Below are 22,591 nucleotides of genomic sequence, written 5' to 3'. Positions count from 1 at the left end.
CTCCTACGACTCTCTGCGCATGCTGCTCCCTCTGCCTGAAAGCGCTCCCTCTTGCTGCCCACCATCCTGTAGTCACTGCACCTAGTCATCCCTGTGTCCCCATTCCCGGTGAAGGGCCTGGAACAGAATAGGTGCTCAGTGTTCCGCACATGTTCATGGAGAGAATGAATGAGTGAAGGGATGAAGGAGGGACAAAGCCATCATTTGTTCTCCCTGCAGATTTACACATAACACTCACTGCATTGCCTCAGCAGATGGTTCTCTTAGGAGAGCTTAAAACTCCTTTCAGAACCAAGAGCCAGACAGTGGAGAGAAGGGGAGGAGGTGGCAGCCCTGCCCTGGGCTCCCCATTCCCCCTGCCACCCCCGCTGTGATACTTTGAAAGGTTAGCTGACTTCTCTGAGTGTCCTTTCCTCATCTGTGAGTGGGGAGAGCAAAGCCTGCCTCCTGCCACGTTGTAAGGATTAACACAAGGGCGGATAGAAAGCCCGGCAAGTAAGGGATTCTAAATATTTTAGTGAACTTTTTGATTCCATTATCAAGGTATTTAGCAACTCCTCCCATTCATCAAATATTCAGTTATTCCACCCAGGTTTAGCAAGGGCCTTATGATAAAATAGCTTATAAACTTAAGAAAAAAGACATAAAACTCTCTTTACTGTTATGATTGTAAACCGAGTAAACCTAAGAGACTCTAGTAAAAACTACTAGAAGTAATAATAGAATTGGACAAGGCGACAGCATATAAGATAAACATAAAAAGCAAAAAGAAAAAAATTTTTAAGAACATTTTATGTTGAGGGGCACTTGGCTGACTCAGTCAGAAGAGGATGCGGCTCTTGATCTTGGGGTCGTGAGTTGGAGCCCCAAGTTGGGTATAGACAGTATTTAAAAAAATAAAATCTTAAAACAAACAAAAAAAGAAAACTTTATGTTGAGGTATAAAAAGCAGCAGCAGGGGCGCCTGGGTGGTTAAGCCAGTCAGTTAAGCCTCTGACTTCAGCTCAGGTCATGATCTCATGTTCATGAGTTCAAGCCCTGTGTGGGGCTCTGTGCTGACAGCTCAGAGCCTGGAGCCTGCTTCGGATTCTGTGTGTGTGTCTCTCTCTCTGCCCCTCCCTGCTCATGCTCTGTCTCTCTCTGTCTCAAAAATAAATAAACATTTTAAAAATTAAAAAAAATAAAAAAGCAGCAGCAGATTTTTGGCTCCCCTTTCCTCCCGTCCTTCCTCCTCCGGAAGCTTAGTGCCCCGGGTCTGGTTGGTTGAGAAGTTCCTCACCCCATTTACCGATTTGCCCTTGAGGTAGATGTGGAGGCTATGTCTCTGCACTTTCCAGCTGTTCTCTGCGGGAGCACCCCCTCCCCGAAGATGCTCCCATGTACTTGGACTTGGACACAAAGGGGTCAGTCTTTTCTTCTACTCTTTGAGTGAGGACTCACAAACAAAATTGGGAGGAAAACTACATCTAGAGCAACCAAAACTATGAAATACTTCACTATACATAAGAAAAGTATAGAACCTATAAATAGAAAACCATAAAATTGTATTAAAAGATATAAAATGAGATTTGAATGAGTGAAAAGACATGCCGTGTTCTTGGATAGGAAGACAGAAATTCATAGAAATGTCAATTCTCCAAAATTACTATGTAGTACATAATTTAATTTCATCTGGAACACTAAAATGTTTCTTTCTTTCCCCCTCCTCCTCATCCTCTTTCCCTTTCTTCTTTCTCCTTCTCTTCCTCCCTCTGTCCCTCCCCCTCCCCTCTCCCTTTCCTTTCCCCTTCCCCTACCTGTTCTCCTTCTTATTCTTCTTTCAGAGTGGATAAGGGAAGAATGAAAAATGAGAACAGAGGAGGAGCCTTGCTCTCCAGAAAACACAATTGACTAGAAAGCCAATGTAATCAGAGCACTGATTACTAGCTTACCCCCAAAATTCACTCTTCCTCTCTTTCTTGATAGAACCCAAGCTTTACATTGGAACCAGAACCACTTGAAATTAAGACTGCCAATCTTAGCACATCTTCCGGCTTATTATGGCCATGGGAGTAAGTCCTGGCAAATGAGATATAAGCAGAGTCTTATGCAACTTCAGGAAATGTCCTTTGAGGGAGGGACATACCTTTCTTCATCCCTTTCACCTTCTGTTGGTTGAAAGGCTGTCATATGGCTGGAACTTGAGTGGCCATCTTGGAACACGAGAGAAAAGCCATATGTTAAGGATGGTGGAACACGAGAAAAAAGAGTCTGGGTCCCTGAAACTGTGGAGGGTCAAGCCAGCTCTAGATTACTTATCTCTGGACTAAATCTATATGAGAGAGAAATAAATTTTTATTTGGTTTAAGCCACTATCGCGTTAATTTTTCTGTCATAGGTAAACCTATTTCTAATTAATGTTGAATTTGGTATCTAGAAATAGAGCACTGCCAGTGACAAAACCGAGTGCCTAAATAAGGAGTGCATCGGGTTGCAGCTGGCAAGGACTCAGGCATTGCAGACTGCAAACTTGTGACTCTTGTTATACAGTAGTAAAGCATTTGATCCAAAAATTGTGTGCTAGTTGACTATTTATGTGGCAAGCCATCTCAGAACTTAAAGGGTTTTAAGAGCAAACATTTTACTACTCATGATTCTGTGTATTGAGGGGTGACGGTTCCAACTGGGTGGTTCTGCTGGTCTCACAGGGGTCTGTGATGAGTCAGATGCTGGCTAGGGAGGGAATATTCAAGATGCCTTCCTTGCGCGTGTGGGTGAGATGGCTGGAAGGGCTGTGACCTCTTTCTCCTTGTGACAGCTTGGGCTTCTTTATATGGCAGCTGGAACCCAAGAAGGCAAAAGTGAAAGCTGCTAGAACTTCTTTTTTTTTTTTTTTAAGTTTTCTTAATGGTTAATTTATTTTTGAGACAGGGAAAGACAGAGCATGAGTGTGAAGGGGCAGAGAGAGAGGGAGACAGAATCGAAACCAGGCTCCAGGCTCTGAGCTGTCAGCACAGAGCCTGATGTGGGGCTCGAACCCACGAACATGAGATCATGACCTGAGCCGAAGTTGGAGGCTTAACCGACTGAGCCACCCAGATGCCCCTCTGCCAGACCTTCTTAAGGCCTTAAAGTTGGTCACAGGACCAGCCCAGATTTAAAGGGAGGGTTTTACACAGGTAGTGAATACTGGAAGATGTGATTCATGGGGGGATAAGCTTCAGATACTGGCTATCCCACCTTGAAAGGCAGATCATAGGCTAATTGAGGCTGTAGCAGTGCAGGGTAATAATTTAGAAAGGTAGGGAAATTTAGAATGTTAGTGCTTTCCAGCTCTTTCTTGCTACTTCTAGCAAAATCCTACTGGAGAGAAAGAAATAAAGAAACTCAAACTAGAGCTAGCTACTCTGTACAGCTTTACTAAGGGAGGAACTCTTTGCTGTTACCTATAATCTGGGTTGACCAAGAATCCTTTAATTTTGAGTTTTATAGAGTTTAAAAAGCCAACTGCTTCTGCACTGATGCACTTAGGAGGGTTAACTGCAAAGTGCAACTTTAGGAGGAGATAAGACACGTAACCTCCTCAGAGCAGCAGTGAGCCTATTGGCAAGGTAGGGATTGTTTCAGATGGTCTGAAGAGAGCCATCATCCAGCTGGAGGGATGTCTGAAAAGAAGAAGCTCAGCGTCTTCAAGCTTGAAAACCATGTCTAGATAAGGTCTTTGGCTGTGGTTACTCACATTGGAACTGACCAGAACCAAATAGACCAAAGGCCTACTAAATTTTTTAAGGAATTGTGCTATCCGGGAAACCCCAAACCCAGCATGCAGAAGCCTCATAACACTCCTTGGGCCCTGGAACCTGCACCAGCAGGAAGTGGACTTGGATGGCTGAATTTTTCAAAAAAGTTGTGCTCTCTTATGTTCTTCATGGATGTGGCTTGCATGTACTTATCAGAAATGTGGCCCATCTAGGAATTAAGTGAGGGCTACTGATTTACTTATTAGTTTCACCAAGTTTTACCAACTGCTTCTTTGTGTCAGGTATTGGGTTAGTGCTGGGGATACAGTTGTGAGGGAAGGGAGAGACAGCTGAGAGTCCAGAAGGCCTGGTAGGACCAGTACTCACTCAGACTCATCGTCCACAGCTATGTCTCCTCAGTGAGGACCTTTTGCAGGACTCCAGAAGTTTCCACATCTGTTGCTGTTGCTGATTCCAGTGATGTGTATCTTGGCTGCACCAACTTCCTTGGTCAGTCCAGTTGGATTTTCCCAGGTCATGCCTGTGTCTGGACCTTCCATCAGCGTTTCCAATATACCGGTTAGACCGCGTGCAGAGGTTAGGGCTCATGGTCCTGGTGCCTTCAGACTGAAGATTCCCTAAGACCTGACTGTGCAGGGCAGTGGCATGCAATGTGTTGTGCCATGGCCCTCTTACACACATATCCTGCCTAAGCAACCCATTCCTTTTCCACATGAGAAGATAGCCTGATGATAACAGAAAGCATTTTGGAGATTACATTTTAGTTTTATGCTTTAGCAGTAGGGGGCCTGGGGTATTTTTTTTCTCCCCTTTTTTTAAATGTCTATTTATTTTTGGACTGCAAGATCATGACCTGAGCCAAGGTCAGACACTCAACTGAGTGAGCCACCCAGGGACCCCCAAATGTCTATTTTTGAGAGAGAAACAGAGCATGAGCGGGGGGAGGGAGACACAGAATCTGAAGCAGGCTCCAGACTATGAGCTGTCAGCACAGAGCCCGACTCAGGGCTTGAACCCACAAACTGTGAGATCATGACCTGAGCCAAGGTCAGACACTCTAGGGACTGAGCCACCCAGGTGCCCGGGGCATGGATACTTTTAATACGAACTCTAACACATTTGCCTTCTGGTCATAAAAATAGCATACGTCCCAACCCTTTACAGATAAGTGTACCTGATCAGGAAGAAGGTTCGGAAATGGCATGTATTAGGCAGTTTCTGGTTGTACATGAGGAAAGCTGGCTCTAGCTTAAGCAAAAGTATGTTCTCACTCTGCTCCAGACCCTGTGTCTATTGCATTCTTTCCTACCTGCCCAGGAGGAAAAAATCCCAAGGAAGGATTCTGACTGGTCCAGCTTCTGTCAAGTTCTGTTTCCAAAAAGGAAGCGGTGGGAGGGGAGGAAGGGCTGCTGGGAACAATAGCCAATACATTTAGGTTTATGTGACAGCAAGACTCCTGGGAGCAGAACTTTATTCAGGAAGAAGTCACTCAAATGGCTCCTTTGATGAGGTAGATGTAGGGTAAATAGATACCAGTGTTCTAGGCGGAGGGTGGCACTGGACTCTGGTGTCTTGAAAAAGACATCTCGTCTTCACACCTCTTGATTTGGTCATTGGGGAGGAAGTGGGAAAATTTGCTGGAGCCTCCCAGAAGCAGTGAGGTCACACATCACAACATTCTTGGTTGGCAGAAGTCTTAACTAACTGAGCTCTACTTGCAGGAAAAGATACCAAGGCTCCAGTTCCCTCACATGAGCAATCCCAGAACACAGGGCGCTGCTCTGCCACAGCTCATGGCTGGAGTGAGAGCTCTGTACTCCATCTCTCCTTACAGAAAATATTTATGTTTTGAGAACAGTAACTGAACACAAAAAGGGAATGCAAAGAACTCAGTGCCCGTCAGGTTCAGAGCGACACCAACAGGAGGACCTGACCCCTTGGAAGGTCTCTGTGGCCTGTGTAAGGATCTGAATCAGCACGAGTGTCAGTCGAGCAACAGTCAAGGGTGCCTTCGCACGCCCCTGAAAAAGGTGGTGAGAACTGGATACATTTTGCATGCATTTTGGAGTTTTTATTAGCTAGTTGATGGATTGGGTGCAGATCATGAGGGAAAGGGAGAATTTAGGAAAGGCTCTTAGGTTTCTAACTTCAAGTGGAGGCATTTGCATATATATGAATGTATATACATTTACATATCTATGAATTTTATATAAACATTAAACATATGTTTATGTACACATGCATTTGTTTAAACATCTACAAAATATTTCTAGAGAACTATATAAGAATTTCCATGGGAGATGTGGTAGATTGCAAAAAAATGATCACAAATTCCTTCCAACCCTTGTGTGCGTGGCCTTCTGCAAAGTGACAGTGCTGTTCCTCCCAACGAGGGGTGGAGTCTGTTTCTGCCCACTCTCAAAGCTTTCTGGCGGTTACTTGCTTTAACCAATAGAATGCCACTGCAGTGATGTCAGAGCTCTGGGTCTAGGAAGCCTTGCAGTTTCCATTCTTACCACCACGCAGAGAAGGTTCCTTGAAGATGAGAGAGGGCACCGGGAAAGAGAGGCCTCCAGACAGCCAGCCTGAACAGTCACACCTGAGAGTGAGGCCATCTTAGACCTTGTCGCCTCAGTCCATCAGCCAAAAAACCGAAGCAGCGTAAATCACCCCAGCAAGGCCAGCAGAGTCCTGCCCAGCTGGGTCCAGCCCAAATCACGAACCCACAGAGCTGTGAGCAAGTACAGTGGTTGTTGCTTTAAGCCACTGAGTTTGGGCCAGTTTATTGCACAATTATAGATAAGTGTTATAGGACGTAACTGAGTGCCTAAAGAACAGAAGTAGGGGAGATTTTTATTCACCCTTTGGTATCATTTGAATTTTGAAATTTGTGACTAGATTACCTATTAATTCTCAAAAACTTTTCATCACATTTGCATAAACCTCTTATTCTGAACATAATTGAACATCAATTGACAATTGATTTTTTTAAAGTGTATTTATTTTTAAGAGAGAGAGAAACAGCAATCTGAGCGGGGGTAGAGGAAGAGAGGCAGAAACAGAATCCAAAGCAGGCTACAGGCTCTGAGCTGTCAGCAGAGCCTGACGCGGGGCTCAAACCGGAATGTGAGATCATGACCTAAGCTGAAGTTGGGTGCTTAACCGACGGAGCCGCCCAAGTGCTGACCATTGATTTTTTAAATAAAATTTTCTTGAGGCACAGCATTCCTACAGAAAAGTACACAAATCATAATAGTACAGCTTGAACTTTCACAAAGCAAAACTGCCTTTGTAACTGGCACCCAGACCAAGAAACTCCACCAGTCTCCTTCATGACCTTCCTAGTTGCTACCCACAAAGAGTATGTGCACATATGTTTATTTACACTATATTTACATACTAGGGCTACCTGGTGGCTCAGCCGGTTGAGTGTCCGACTTCGGCTTAGGTCATGATTTCACAGTTTGTGAGCTTGAGCCCTGCATTGGGTTCTGCACTGACATTCAGAGCCTGGAGCCTGCTTCAGACTCTGTGTCTCCCTCTCTCTTTATGCCCCTCCCCTCTCACACTCTGTCTCTCTCAAAAGTAAATAAATGAACATTTTAAAATTTATTTACATACATATAATTTTTTTAGTTTTTTTATTTATTTAGAAAAGCAGTTTCTTTTCTTCCCCATTGAATACATTTGAGCAAGTATTTAAAGAATGTCATTTTAAAGGCACTTCAGGTTACCTGCCTTCTCCAGAGCACCCGCAGATCTCCATCTGGCCCCTCTGCTTTAGCAGAGTGAACGCATCTGAGCTGTTCCCGGTGGAAGCCAAACCCCTGCAGTTGGGAAGATGCGTTACTTCCCTCTTGTGGCCATATTTGGTTACTGCACCAAAGCTGGGCACCCAGGTCACTGTAGGACTTTTCCAAAGCTTAAGCCAGGGTGCAGAACCTGATAAACTGGGCTCCGTTCTGGGCTGGCATTTTAGAGCAATCCTTGTAGCCAAAGTGACTGGACCGTCCCCAGCTTGGGTAGTACCTATAAATTTAGCCCTGTGGTTGGTTGATTCGCCAGCAGCCTGTCCTTCATGGGGAGGAGATAGGATGGGGAGTGCAGAGGGGAAGCTAAAGGTTTTAGAGATTGTGGCCTTGGCTTTCTCAGAACACAATATTTGGGAGGATGCTAGATGTGTCTACCTGGCTGAAGCCCTGAGGCCCCGTTTTTCTGGAGCTTCTGTCTCCTCTCAGGTCCTGTGGGAGAAGGAGAGGTGTGTAGGAAGCTTCCATAAAAACTGGGGGCTTGCCCCTGAAACCTCGGATTTCTGGGGTACTGCCCACCCAGGAGAGCAGACTGGAGTGAACCCATGCCAAGTGCCATGGAAAACTGGGGGAGTGCTTCTGACAAAGAAATGACGTGATGTGATTTCTGTTTTTAAAAGTTCACTCTTGGGGCGCCTTGGTGGTTCAGTTGGTTAAGCTCCCAACTCTTGACTTTACCTCTGATCATGATCTCACAGTTGATGGGATGGAGCCCCACATCTGGCTCTGGCTGCTGGCCCCAGGCTGCTTGGGACCCTCTCTCCCTCTCCCTGCCCCTCCCCCACTTACATGTGCTCACTCTCTTGCTTGCTCTCTCTCTCAAAACATATAAAAAATTTTTTTTAATCGCTCTTTGGGAAGGTGGAAGGAACTGGTGATTTCTGGAAAGGAGAAAGGAGACCTGGTAGAGGAAGGGCCGTGAGGAGCGGACCCACTGGGGAGGTCTCCATGAGTAGACTGGGCCACTGCTCTGAAGACCTCGGCTCTCACCTCTCACACCTGGCGCTTAATCAACATCGCAAGTTGAGGAGCAGGTGGGTCCAGAGGACAGAACCAGTTGCAATCTGTAAATATTGACATCGGTCAACTCTAGGTTATGTCTGCTTTACTGTCACTATCTTTCCGTTTCCTCCTTGCGTAATATTTTGTCATGCAAAAAAGGCTGTGGGATACATACCAGTAGCCCCACTCAGCAGTGCAGATGTCAGATAGGGTATGATGGGGGAACCATACAGACAGAGAGTAGGGACAAGCAGCCCCTGGAATTCACTTCTCGCTGCACTGTCACCAGAGTCGCAGTAGACCGAGCCCTGTTCCAGTAATGTTGAAATGGAGGAGAAACCTATTTGGCTGACATGAGTGATTAAAAAAGAAGAAATTTATTTTAATTTTAATTTTTTAATTTTTTTAAGTTTATTTATTTTTGAGAGAGAGAGACAGAGTGTGAGTAGGGGAGAGGCAGACAGGGAGAGTGAGACACAGAATCCAAAGCAGGCTCCAGGCTCTGAACGTGGGGCTCAAACTCACAAGCTGAGAGATCATGACCTGAGCCAAAGTCAGATGCTTAACCGACTGAGCCACCCAGGCGCCCTGAAGAAATGTTTTTAATGACTTAATGTTTTAATTTTTTTAAAAAAGGTATTTGTCAAAATGTCACATGCAATTTATGGAGCAAACCATAAGATTCTGTGCAATGAAATTAATGATGAAAGAGCAGAAGATTTGTGCAAGAATTATTCCCAGTTCATCGAAAGCCTCAATCACAGTTTTGTCAGCAGCAGAGCCAGAAGGAGCAGCTATGCCACACCACTCCTCTTAGCTCTGCCCACATTATCCCTGAAAGCAAAGAAGGCATCGGAGTTGATAGAAACTTCATTAAATCTGTCAACCTATTCCTTCTTCTCTACTTCAGTTAGTAGTTCAGGGACTTCCTCAGACAATGCCTTCCACTATACCAAATCTTCATCCTTGCCAATGGTTCCCCTAGCATCCTACTTGATGGCATTGGAGATCTCTGCTCTCCTCACTCCAGTTTTAAACTTGATTGAAAGCACTTGTAGGTGATGTCTAAGCCACCAATAGTCTGCCTTACCCCCCTGCGTACAATGTATTCAGGACTGCTGTCCAGCTCCAGTGCAACAACCTGACCATTTCTTGGCACAGCACGTGAGCTAGTTAGGCTGCGGCAATGGTGGCCGCAGTGAGGCCTCTGAGTGCAGACTCTGGCAAGTCTTTATTCTTGGTCACAACATTGCTAAATAATGTCCTGTCGCTGACACCATTTCTCTTCTGACTTAAACGAAGACCATAGAGAGTTCGAACTTCATTTTCATCTGGACTGGTCCATCTGAAGAACATAACAGTTTCCATTTTTGTTTTTAGAAAGTATTTCCAGGGGCACCTGGGTGGCTCAGTCAGTTAAGTGTCTGACTTCGATTCAGGTCATCATCTCATGGTTTTGTGTGTTTGAGCCTCACATCGGGCTCTGTGCTGACAGCTCAGAGCCTGGAGCCTGCTTCAGATTCTGTGTCTCCATCTCTCTCTGCCCCTTCCCCACTTGTACTCTGTTTTTCTCTGTCTCTCAAAAATAAATGTAAAAAAAAAAAAGATTTAAAAAAAAGTATTACCAAAGCTTCATCTTCATATCCTGGGGGCAACAATACCATCCGATACCTCTCTGGAGATCATTTTGGCAGTAGGGACATCACAAATATCAGAAAATGCAACAAAGTCACCAAATGAAGACATCCTATCAGCCCTCTCTTGCTCTTGGATATGCAGTTGACATGGGTGTAAGGGTTTTTTATACAGATCATAGACCATGCAGACTTCGGCCTCATCTTTACTTAGTGGGATTCTAACAGCAGTACCTGCTGGGCTGACATGTTTGAAAGAGGCAGTGGCAAGAGTGTCTAAAGCTTCTTTGAGTTCCCTCACCAGCTTCCAAGCATTCAAAGCATCCCACAAGTTTATAAAGCCAGGGGCTCCATTTAGAACTGTTATGGGAAGCTTGAACTTAAGAGCGTATGACTGGGCAGGAGTTTGGTGAAGATTCATTCCATACCTTAAGGGTATCTGAGATACTCCTTTACTATACTGTTTCCTGAACTAATTTGAAATTACTGTATCATATTGTGCCATATGCGTGAAAGCCTTCAAGGCTAATTGGCGTCTAGTCTCCAAGGAGACGTCTTTACTGTCCAGAGTTCTGCATCTCAGTGGACATGGCCACAGAGTCCTGGGGTTCACACACTACTGTCACTCAAGCGTGGTTTTTGGCTGCTGCGCTCAGTAAGGTTACTCCACCAATATCAATCTTCTCAACAGCCCGTTCAACAGTTACATCTGGAGAAGCCACTGTTTTCACAAAGGGATACAGATTACAGACGACAACCCTGAAAAGATTGAAATCAAGTCTGGCCATGTCAGCATTATCTTCCGGGATATTAAGAGCCAAGATTCCACATGCCCCCCTAACATTTCAGGAAATCCCGTCAGCTCAGACACATCATTGACTGCCAGACCAGCATCCCTGAGAGCTTTTGCCATCCCTCCAAATGTGATCAGATTCAAACCAACAGAAGTTGGGTTTCTGGCAAATTCCATGAGGCCCGTCTTGTCAGAGACACTAAATAAGGAGAGCTGGCCTGGTGCCAGGGCTGCGGATGGCGGGTGGTGGGGAATGAGCAAGGGCAGCTGTGGGGATGTCACGTGGCAGAGGGGCACAGAGTGACCAGAACATGCGAGATCAGGCAGACTGATTTTTATTTATTTTTGAGAGAGAGAAAGAGAGAGAACGTAAGCAGGAAAGGGACACACTGACAGCATTGAGCTCGATTCGGGGCTCACACTCACTGTGAGATCATGACCTGAGCCAAAGTCCTCTGCTTAACCAACTGAGCCACCCAGGCGCCCCAAGAACTTTTAAATAGAGTGGCTATGGGGAGGGAACAGCTATATGACTATGTCACATTGGAAGTACCTCTGTCAAGGAAGTAGCCTAGTTAGAAAGGGGGAACTCCTATATGGGTATCTGACTGGCTCTGTTGGTAGAGCATGTGATTCTTGATCTTGGTGTTGTGAGTTCCAGCCCCATGTTGGGCGTAGAGTTTACATAAGAAATAAAATCCTTAAAAAAAAAAAAAAGAAAGAAAGGGGGAGCCCCTAAAACCCTGTAGCTGATATCATGAGGCTAGCTGTCTAGGGAGATGAATGAACCTCTAAGGCCATCAGATATATCTCTCCTTACACTTGAAAAAACATTCTGTGTCAATTAGGATGTTGTAATTGTAATTGAGTCTTCCTAACCAAAAGCAACTTAAGGGGCACCTAACTGGCTAAGTTGGAAGAGCATGCAACTCTTGATCTTCGGGTCATGGCTTTGAGCCCCATGTTGTATGTAGAGATCACTAAAAACAAAACAAAACAAACTAAAACAAAAGTGACTTAAGCTGTAGAATTTTCATCATCTCATTTAACAAGAAGTCAGCAGAAAAGTCCCTGGATTGACTCAGTGGCTTTTCTTAAAATTCTGCCCCCACCTCCCACCAGGGGACATCCCCTTTCATTTCACTGGCCAGAACCAGGGCACACAGGCTCCGCTGATCCAGCCACAGGGAACAGGAAAATGTGATCATGGCTGATTTGGACCATGATTCATGCTATCAACAGGGAAGGCGAGAATGCCTGCTGGGAAGTGACCCCTGTGTCTGCCATTACATTTTTGTTCTTTTCTCTGATTACAGAAGTCGTATATGTCCATTGTAGAAAACTTGGGAAATCCAGAGAAGGATTGAAGTAGTAAGTAAAATCTAATCCCCTATCACCCGGATCCAAGCACCGCTCTTACCCATCTCTGCACTCGGCTCCGCCCAGCCCCCTCCATCCTCCTCTTGCACCAGCCCTTCATATCTGCCCACCCACTCCCAAACCACCTTCCATTCAGCACAGAAACAATTGCCGTAAGCCATGGCCCCAAACTCCTCCCTCACTTTTTTTTAAGCTGTGAAAAAAAATTGTGAATAGCAGAGTATGTATACTAGCTGTGTATAGTTTAAATAATGATGTGGTGAATACTTGTGAACCCACCACTCAGCCTGAATACTTGGAAGCCCTGATCACATCCCCTCCTTTCCCTTCCCGAATTGGCCGTTGCCTACTGTGTTCATCAGTTGTAGCCACAAAAATGCTACGCATTGCCTCAGAACTCAACTAGCCTTTGCCTCGCTCTCATGGTCTGCAGGTTGCACTCATCTAGGTTGGGCTTGGAGGGGTGGCTCTGCTGCAGCTTGCGGGTTGTCTGGGTTTGGCTCCAGACTGCAGAACTGGACCCAGGTCTGCTCCGCATGGCTCCCAACGACTAGAATCAGCGTCTACCTGGTGCCTCTTCTCCTGGCTGCTCACTGAAGCCGGAGAGCCGCGGCAGACAGCAGCACAAGCACATTTGAGGCACTGCTCATCTCGCGCTTACTAACATTTGGCTGGCCAAAGCCAAGTCACAGGCCAAGCTCAACCTCAGCGGGCCAGGGCAGTACATTCCCTTCACAGCAGGGGGAGGTACCGAGAACACTTGCTAAACCCTAATCCAGACTGCCACAAACATGCCTTTGGTTTTCTTTATAGGTTTACCAAAAAATGACAGTATCCCTGAGAAATATAGGAGTTGTTTTCCTCTGGTTTTGAATTTTATATACCTGGATTCTGAGTGGATGTATTTTCTGTGAGTTACTTTTCTCCTCCCTTCTCTTGTTTCCTCCCTGGTTTATCAGTCAGGATGTTTGGTTGTGAACACCAGTTCTGGCTCACTTCAAGGAAAGGAATTTATTGGAAGGGTTTTGGGTGGTTTACGGAATTGACGGGAAGGTTGGAGAACCAGGCTCAGGAAGTGGATAGGATACAGATCTGTAGTTGCCTTGGACTGGAGAGGGAGATTCCCTCTACAGGGAACTCTCTGTGAAGGGGCACAGAGAAACTTTTGGGGATGATGAAAATATTTTGTATCTTGATTGTGATAGTGGTCATGTGGGGTATATACATTAGTCAGAACTCATTAACTATATACTTCAAATGGATGCAATTTATTATATGTAAATTACACACCTCCTTGATATAAAAAAGAGGACCTGCTTCACTTAATAATAATTTTTAAGTCTGTATTGGCTAGTGCTTCGGAAGCAACTGTGGGGTTCTCCCCAGACTAGTTTCATATGATTTGAGGTGATAGTCCTGGCTCTATACCTTGTTCTCTTGGACTCTTGTTGATTCTGTGAGCTCCCCAATATCACTTTAAAAAATTTTAATGCTTATTTATATTTAAGAAAGTCAGAGACTGAGGGAAAAAATGTGTGAGCAGGGAAGGGGCGCAAATAAATGGAGACAGAATCTGAAGCAGGGTCCAAGCTCTGAGCTGTCAGCACAGAGCCTGGTCCCAAACTCACAAGCTGCGAGATCATGACCTGAGCCAGACGCCCAACGGACTGAGCCACCCAGGGGCCCTAGCACTTTTTAAAAAAAATATATAACAGATATATCTCAATAAACAGTTCAGCGATTTGAATATATTCACAGAATTGTGCAGCCATCACCACAATAAATTTTATTTTTATTTTTTTAAGTTTACTTATTTTGAGAGGGATAGAGTGAGTAGGGGAGGGTCAGAAAGAGAGGGAGAAAGAGAGAGAATCTCAAGCAGGCTCCACACTGTCAGTGCAGAGCCTGACACAGGGCTTGAACTCATGAAACCATGAATAATGACCTGAGCCAAGGTCAGATGCTTAACCGACTGAGACACCCAGGTGCCCCACCACATCAGTTTTAGAATATGTCATTTCATCACCCCCCATAAAAGGCCTTACACCTTGGAAGTCACTTCCCATTCCTCCCTAGTCATCTGTACTACTTTGCTAGGGCTGCCATAACAAAGGCCTAAAGCCACAGACATTTATTCTCCCTGAGTTCTGGAGACTAGGAGTCCAAAATCAAAGTGCTGGTAGGACTATGCTCTCTCTGCAGGCTCTAGGGGAGAATCTGTTCCAGCCTTTCTCTTAGCTTCTCCTGTTGCAGGAAATCCTTGGTGCTCCTTGGCTTGCAGGTACATCACTGCAATTGCTGCCTCTGTTGCTACGTAACATTCTCCTCTGTCTCATGTTGTCACATGGCATTCGTTTCTCTATGTGTCTCTCTGTGTGTCTGTTCTCTTCTTATAAAGACATCACTCAGATTAAGAACATGTCCTGGGGGGCCTGGATCGCTCAGTCGGTAAGCATCCGACTTCAGCTCAGGTCACGATCTCACAATCTGTGAGTTCAAGCCCCACGTCGGGCTCTCTGCTGTCAGTGCAGAGCCTGCTTCAGATCCTCTGTTCCCTCCTCTCTCTGCCTCCGCCACACTCACATATGCACTCCCACTCTCTCTCTCTCTCTCAAAGATAAACATAAAAAAAAGAGTATACCCTACTCTGATAGGTCCTTATCTTAGTTTAGTTCTCAATTGTGTTTTCAAAGACCCTATTTCCAAATAAGGTCACATTCACAGGTACCAGGGGCTAGGACTTTAACATATCTTTTGGGGGGGCACACAATTCAACCCACAACACCCTCTAATCCCTAGGCAACCACTAAGCTACTATCTGTATTGATGGATTTACCTACTCTGGACATTTCATATAATTATATAATATGTAGTCTTTTGTGACTCATTTCTTTCATGTAGCATAGTGTTTTCAAGGTTCATCCATGTTGTAGCATGTTGCATTAGCACTCTATTGCTTAAAAATTTTTTTTTAATGTTTTATTTATTTTTGAGACAGAGAGAGACAGAGCAAGAGCGGGCAGGGGCAGAGGGAGAGGGAGACACAGAATCAGAAACAAGCTCCAGGCTCTGAGCTGTCAGCACAGAGCCCGACGTGGGGCTCAAACCCATGAATGTGAGATCATGACCTGGGCCGAATTCGGAGGCTTAACCAACTGAGCCACCCAGGTGCCCTAGTACTCCATTACTTTTTAATTGAAATAACATTCCATTATATGGATATGCCCTATTTTGTCTATCCAGTCATTAATTGATAGACATTTGGAATGTTTCTGTTCTTTGACTATTATAAAGAGCGCTGCTATGAACATTCTTGTACACATTTTTGTGTGGACGTATGTTTTACTTTCTCTTGGATATAGGGGCGCCTGGGTGGCTCAGTCGGTTAAGTGTCCAGCTTCAGCTCAGGTCAAGATCTCATGATTCATGTGTTCAAGCCCTGTATCGGGTTCTGGGCTGACAGCTAGTTTAGAGCCTGGAGCCTGCTTCAGATTCTGTGTCTCTCCCTCTCTCTGCCCATCCCCTGCTTGCGCTGTCTCTCTCTCTCTGTCTCTCAAAAATAAATTTTAAAAAACATTAAAAAATTAAAAAAAAATTTCTCTTGGATATATACCTAGGAGGGGAATTGCTGGATCATGTGGTAACTCCATGTTTAACTGTGAGGACCTGCCAGTCTGTTTTCTCTAGCAGCGACCATTTTACATACTACCAACAATGTATGGAGTTTCTCCACATCCTTTCCAACCCTTGTTATTATCCATCTTCTAAATTGTTAGTCTCCAGTGAGTTTAAAATGTTTCATTGTGGTTTTGATTTGCATCTCCCTAACAACTAAAGATATTGAGCATCTTTTCATGTGCTTATTTCCATGTTCTTTTTAAAAGTTTATTTATATGTTTTGAGAGAGAGAGGGAGAGAGAGAATCCCAAGCAGGCTCCACACTGTCAGCACAGAGCCTCACAGGCAGGGCTTGAACCCACATGAACATGAGATCATGACCTGAGCCTAGATCAAGAGTCAGATGCTTAACCAATTGAGCCACCCAGGTAGGTGCCCCATTCCCATATTCTTTTAATAAATTCCTTCTCTTAAATTAGTCAGAAATTTTTGTCATGTCTTTGTTCCTCACAACCATGAACCCCTCAAACTTTCCTGAAAGTCTCCTTAAGAGGTGACTGTCTTTTGAGTTGGTTGTGGGCCTAACAGAGGAATTCTTCAGGGGTCTTCTGATACTTCCTTTAAGGTCCCTGAAGACCCCAAGGGTACAAGAGTTCCATTTCACAGAGGCCCTCAAAATTCACCAAGCCCCCAGGGGTGAGAAGCTGCTTCCAAACTCATTAAATCATTCAACAAGCACCCACTGACTCTCCCTACTTGTCTCATGCCTGGCCCGGGGCCTAAGGTCCTGCCTGCAAGTTGCTCATTTTCTAGTACACAAGCTGCCTGGATGTAGCCAGTTTCTGCTTAGAGTGGCCAGTGCTGCTGCAGAGGAAAACATAGGGTCTCTATGTCCCTGGGAACAGGAAGCTTCTTACAGATGGAAATAGTTGAGATAAGTCCTGGAGGATGAGTGGGAGAGAGCCAGGTGAAGCTGGGGTGTGTGATGATGCTGGAGAAATGGCTCAGAGGGACAGCTTTGTACTATCGATGATGTAAATCCAACTGCTATAACAATCGTCCTCTGTGGTGTAAATAGATGCAGATCTTCTTTAAAGTTCAGGGGCGCCTGGGTGGCTCAGTCAGTTAAGCCTCCAACTTCGGCTCAGGTCCGATCTCACATTCGTGGATTCGAGCCCCGCGTCAGGCTCTGTGCTGACAGCTAGCTCAGAGCCTGGAGCCTGCTTCCGGTTCTGTGTCTCCTTCTCTCTCTGCCCCTCCCCCTCTCATGTTCTGTCTCTCTCTGTATCAAAAATAAATAAAACATTTAAAAAAATAAAATAAAATAAAGTTCAGGTGTGAGCCATCCAAGTGCGAGTATAAATTATTTATTTCTGCATAAGGAATTATACCAAAAGTTAGTGGCTTGAAGCTATAGACATGTATTGTCTCACATATTTTCTATAGTCAAGGATTTGGAAATCACTTAACTAACTAGTTCTGGCTCAAGGTCCCCATGAGTTGCAGTCAAGACATCAGCCAGGGCTGCGGTCATCTGAAGACTGGACAGGAAGCTTGGTTGTTGGCAGGAGGTCTCAGTTCCTCAGGATGTGGATCTGTTCTCATGACATGGCAGCCACCTTCTGCAAAAGCAAGTGATCCAAGGCAGAGTGGGGCAGAAGCCACAGTGCTTTTTATTACCTCATCTTAGAAGTTACCCTCTATCAGAGCTCTGAATGCCAGGAGGTAAGAATTATGGAGGCCGTCTTCAAGGCTGGATAACATAATCTGCCCTCATGACTCCAATGATTTGTGGCTCCCCTACAGGTGAAATACTCTCACCTTCCGTAAGGCCCTGAAAGTCCCATCCCATCACAGTATCAACTTGAAATCCTGAACTTCGTCGTTTTGGTCAAATTCAGATGAAAACAAGTTTCCTTGGAAGTAGTTCCTCATGTGTTTTCATCAAGTACAGTTCTGCTTTATCCAAACACCTGCAAATGAGAGACAGCTTATCTGCTCTCTACCTGCCCAATATAGAGGCGGGCCCAAGGTAACTGCTATGGACCCTCCTGCTCAGAGAGGGAGGCAACAGGTACACAGGAGTCACGGGTCCATAGCAGTTCTGAAGTCAAGCAGAGCACACATTGGTTCTGAAATCAGGCCCTTCCATGATTCAGACCAAACTTGAGAACACTTTCTTGTGGGTCTTGGTTCTGCCCTCTGAGTCATCCTCCCTTTCTCATGAAAGATAGCCTGTGTTTGCAGCTGAGTAGTTTTTTCAGTCCATTTCCTAAACTATTATACAAGTTTAGAAATCTAAAGTTTTCTTTTCATTTTATATTGTTCCTGTCCCTTTCAAATGTAGGCATTTGAGTTTGTGACACATGGATTAGACAAAGGTCTTATAGGGAAAAACAAAATCTGTATTCCGGGAACTTCTACTAGTTCTGTAGAACCGAAACATTGGGTGTTCCCTGGGTTTCTCTCTGCTAGAATGTTTAAACATACACTCACAATTATTATCTAGTTATGTGTCAGCCCTCATATCTGACTGTGAGAACCTCTAAGGCAGGGACTATTTCTCAAAAAGAAATAGACAAATCCATTATTATGCTGGGATATTTTAATACAACTCTTTCAGTAACTGACAGAACATGCAAATAAAAACACCAATAAAGACAAAGAAAATTTGAGTGACATGCCTCAGAATTTTGACCTAATTGGCATAATAGAACACTGGATCCAATAACTATAGAATATGTATTCTTTTCAAGTGCACGTTGACTATTTATTGATTTGCTGAGCCATAATGTAAGTCTAACTAAATTTCTAAGAGTTAGGATCATATAGAGTATATTCAATGACCACAGTTAGATTATGCCAGTAATCAAAAACACAAAGAAAACTAGAAATTCCCCAAATACTGCAAAGGTCAAAAAAGAAATCATAATAGAAATTAGAAAGTATTTGATTCAAATGATAATGAAAATATAATATGTTAAAACCTGTGGAATGTAGCTAAAGCTATATTTAGAGGGAAACTTGTGGCTTCAAGTGAATATATTGCAAAGAAAACAATGGCTGAAAATATATTATCTAAATATCTATTTCAATTCGTTAGGAAAGACACCCAGAAATTAAATCCAAATGAAGCAGAAAGAAGATAATAATAAAGGTGACAGAAGAAGTTAATAAAATAGAAAACAAAGATATGAAGAGAGGATTCAAAGAACCAAAAGTTAATTCTTTGATAAGACTACTAAAATTGATAAGGTTTTGGCCAGACAGGTGAAGGATAAAAAGAGAAGACATAATTATCAATTTAGAAAAAAAGAGAGTACCTCCCTAAGAACCTACATGAATTGAAAAGATTGTGAGAGGAAATGGTGAATTACTATATCCTAACAAACTTGCAATTCAGATGGCATGAACAGATAACTAGAAAAACACAGCCTACCAAAACTGACACAATAAGAAATAGGAAAACTGAGTAGTTTCTATTAAAACTATTTCTATTAAAGAAATTGAATTTTTTATTTAGAAAAAAATCTTCCCACAAAGAAAACTCCAGGTCCAGATTCTTTCAGAGAACAGAAGTAGAAGTACTTCTCAACTTATTTTATGGGATCATCATTACCTAGATACAAAAACCGAATGAGGCCATTATATGGAAGGAAAATTATAGTCTAAACACAGATGCAAAAATTCTAATCAAAATATTAGCAAGCCAAACCCAAAGATCTATAAAGTAGGATAATACTACACAACCAAGTTGTGTTAACTCTAGGGATACAAAGTTGATTTGACATTTGAAAATTCATGTAATTTACCAACTAACAGAATAAAGTTAAGAAAATCATAAGATCATCACAAGAGATGTAGAAAAATAATTTGATAAAAATCACCACTCATGTATAACAAAATCCTTTCAAACTAAGAATAGAAGGGAGCTTCCTTCATCTGATAAGAGGCATGCACAAAAAAACCTACATCCAACATCATCCTTGCTGATAAAATAGAAATATCTTTCCTCCTGAGATGGGAGTAGAAAAAGCGTGCCCAGTGCCATCCCTTCTAGTCAACGTTGCGCTGGAGGTCCTCCCCTAGGAAGTAACAAGAAAGAGCATAGAATTACAAAAAATAATTAAAATTATAATTATTTGAGGGCAGGGGCTTGGCCTGATTCCTCTGCTGGGGACTGGCACAGAGTCGGTGTTTGTTTGGTGGGTAACTGTTGAGTGGACAGATGGAGAAATGGATGGACAAAGAGATTGTTAAGTAGTGGGGCCCCGAGGCAGGGGCTTATCTAAAAGGACACTGACCACTACATAATTCACAGAAGAAATAAAACAACAGCAAAACTGCACACAGTGAAAATTTTTAAAAATGTTTAATGACTTATTTAGAGAGAAAGAGAGACAGAGAGACAGAGTGCAAGCAGGGGAGGAGCAGAGATAGAATCCCAAGCAGACTCTGCATCTGTCAGCACAGAGTCCAATGTGGGGCTTGATCTGACGTAGCATGAGATCATGACCTGAGCCAAAATCAAGAGTGAGTCGCTCAACCCACTGAGCCACCCAGGTGCCCCTGAAACTTTTTATTGATGAAAAATTGATGAAAGGATCAGAGAAATCATCTTGATAAAATGTAGATCAGCAAAGGGTTGGCCACCGTCTCCATTTCTTTCTCCCTCTAGGAGCTTTAGTAGAGAGGTCAGGATATTTGGCTCCCACCTTGATCCTAAAAATTAAAATTTTTTTTATTTTAAAGAATTTTATTTTTTTAAGTTTATTTATTTATTTATATTGAGAGAGACAGAGACAGCATGTGAGCAGGGGAGGGGCAGAGAGAGGGGGAGAGAGAGAGAATCCCAAGCAGGCTCTGCACCATCAGCACAGAATCCACGAAGCTCTGAGACCATGACCTGAGCCAAATCCAGGAGTCAGATGCTTAACTGACTGAGCAACCCAGGCACCCTTAAAGATTTTTATTTTGAAGTCATCTCTACACCCAATGCGGGGCTCAAACTCACAACTCTGAGATCATAAGTTGCATGCTCTACTGGCTGAGTAAGCCAGGTACCTGACCCTGAGGATGCTTTTGTCTCATAGTTATTAATACAAATTTTTGATGGAATTATATCATATTGATTACTTTTCACTGAGAAAATATTTCCCAGAACAAATCCCATTAAGTCAGCTCAATACCTTTGATTTTTCTACACAGCTATTAAATCTATTTCCAACTTACTCACTTTCACTTACATTGAGCTATAATTATCTTCATCTGAAAGATAATTTTCTGTATGAGTTTCATAATGATGATTTGTGTTATCAGTCATTAAAAAATCCATATCACAGTTTAATAATTATAGCTTTTGCCATTGTAAGTTATCTCTTGCGGTCATTATTTCTATCTTCTATGAAGTTCAGTTTTCCTAGGGTGTATTTTCCAGATCTACATTTTGTCAAGAAGGCTTACTTGATTTTTCCACCCATTTTAGTCAATGGGTAGTTTCACTGTGTGCAATTTAGATGTTGTCAGTTTTATTTTTTTCTGTCGATTATACAGTGGGTATGAATCTTTACTCCACAAAGTTAGGGAAGTAAGAAATGACATATAACTTTATTCAATTTAAATCATATTAAGTTCAATTCAGTGCTTACATTTTATGGGCTCCTTCCCCTGCAAAGGATCAGGTCTTTTGTAGAGAAAAATATTTCATGAGTCCCCTCCCATGCTTCATGGATACCAGTGTAGTTCTACCCCCCATATGCTGTCTTTTCAGAGAGCAGGCCACACATACAGCCAAGCCCCAGACCTTCCTAGTTCTGGGAATCTCCTCTTTTTCATTACCCTCGATGGCATTGGCTCCTGCATGGCCTTTCCAAAAAACAGCCTCCCAGGCTCTCCTGGGTGAGGTGCAGACAAATTTCTTTTACCCTTAATTCATCCAGGTTAAGATTAGAATGTTTCAAAAGAAGTTTAGGAGAAAACAAAATGCCTAGAAGAAAATGTGAGAACTAAAAAGGGATGGGTTTGGTGGAGGAGCACCAATTTCTCCTTTTTGAAATCAATACTGACTGTCCACAATAGATAAAAACTTTCTAAAATTAGAGAAAAAAGGAACAACTCCCCGCTTAAGACCGCAGTGAGAGGGGACTGGTGGGCGCACAGCTGGTTGTTACTCTATTCTCAGAACTTTTCCGTCTCTTGTGGAATAACAACATGGCAGGCCATAGGTATTTAGACAGAACCTCTGACTTCTAGACTTTTTCCTCTGGGGGATTTCCTGCCTCAATCTTGTTCTCTCTGCAATGTTTTGCTTACCTAAAGTGTATCCTCTGAGAGCTAAATTCAATACATCCAAAGACAACTTCTCCTCTGCCTGATTTTGTCCACTTTGCTCTATTCATTCCTGCCATCCACAAGTGCCTCCTACCAACCTTTCTAAATCTTTACTCCTTCAGAAAGGACCAAAACAATACAGTTATAAACACATACAACAAAACAAAATGCAAAATCCTTCTCTCTTTACAGAGTTGTAGGGTTGAAGAGAAATTTACACTAGACACTTATAATAGCCCTGGGAGATATATATGAACATCCACATTTTGCAGAAAGATGAAGTGA

At 43.4% G+C, this 22,591-nt stretch overlaps 1 protein-coding gene and 1 pseudogene across 2 annotated transcripts in view; one reads left to right on the top strand and one right to left on the bottom strand.

Moving 5' to 3' along the window:
- FAM168A (family with sequence similarity 168 member A) overlaps positions 1-22,591 on the top strand; it is a 235,030-nt gene that overhangs the window by 6,354 nt on the left and 206,085 nt on the right. For both annotated transcript variants that reach the window (XM_029956481.1, XM_029956480.1), the window contains exons 2-3: positions 8,411-8,583; positions 12,295-12,349. The gene's annotated coding sequence lies outside the window, so the exon portion shown is untranslated. The remainder of the gene's footprint in view (positions 1-8,410; positions 8,584-12,294; positions 12,350-22,591) is intronic.
- Positions 9,249-12,519, bottom strand: LOC115272602 (annotated as a pseudogene).

This window comes from Suricata suricatta, chromosome 11 (genome assembly GCF_006229205.1).
Source record: "Suricata suricatta isolate VVHF042 chromosome 11, meerkat_22Aug2017_6uvM2_HiC, whole genome shotgun sequence".
Classification (NCBI taxonomy): domain Eukaryota; kingdom Metazoa; phylum Chordata; class Mammalia; order Carnivora; family Herpestidae; genus Suricata; species Suricata suricatta.
Note: the sequence above shows the minus strand (reverse complement) of the source record. Positions and strands in the feature narration are given on the sequence as shown.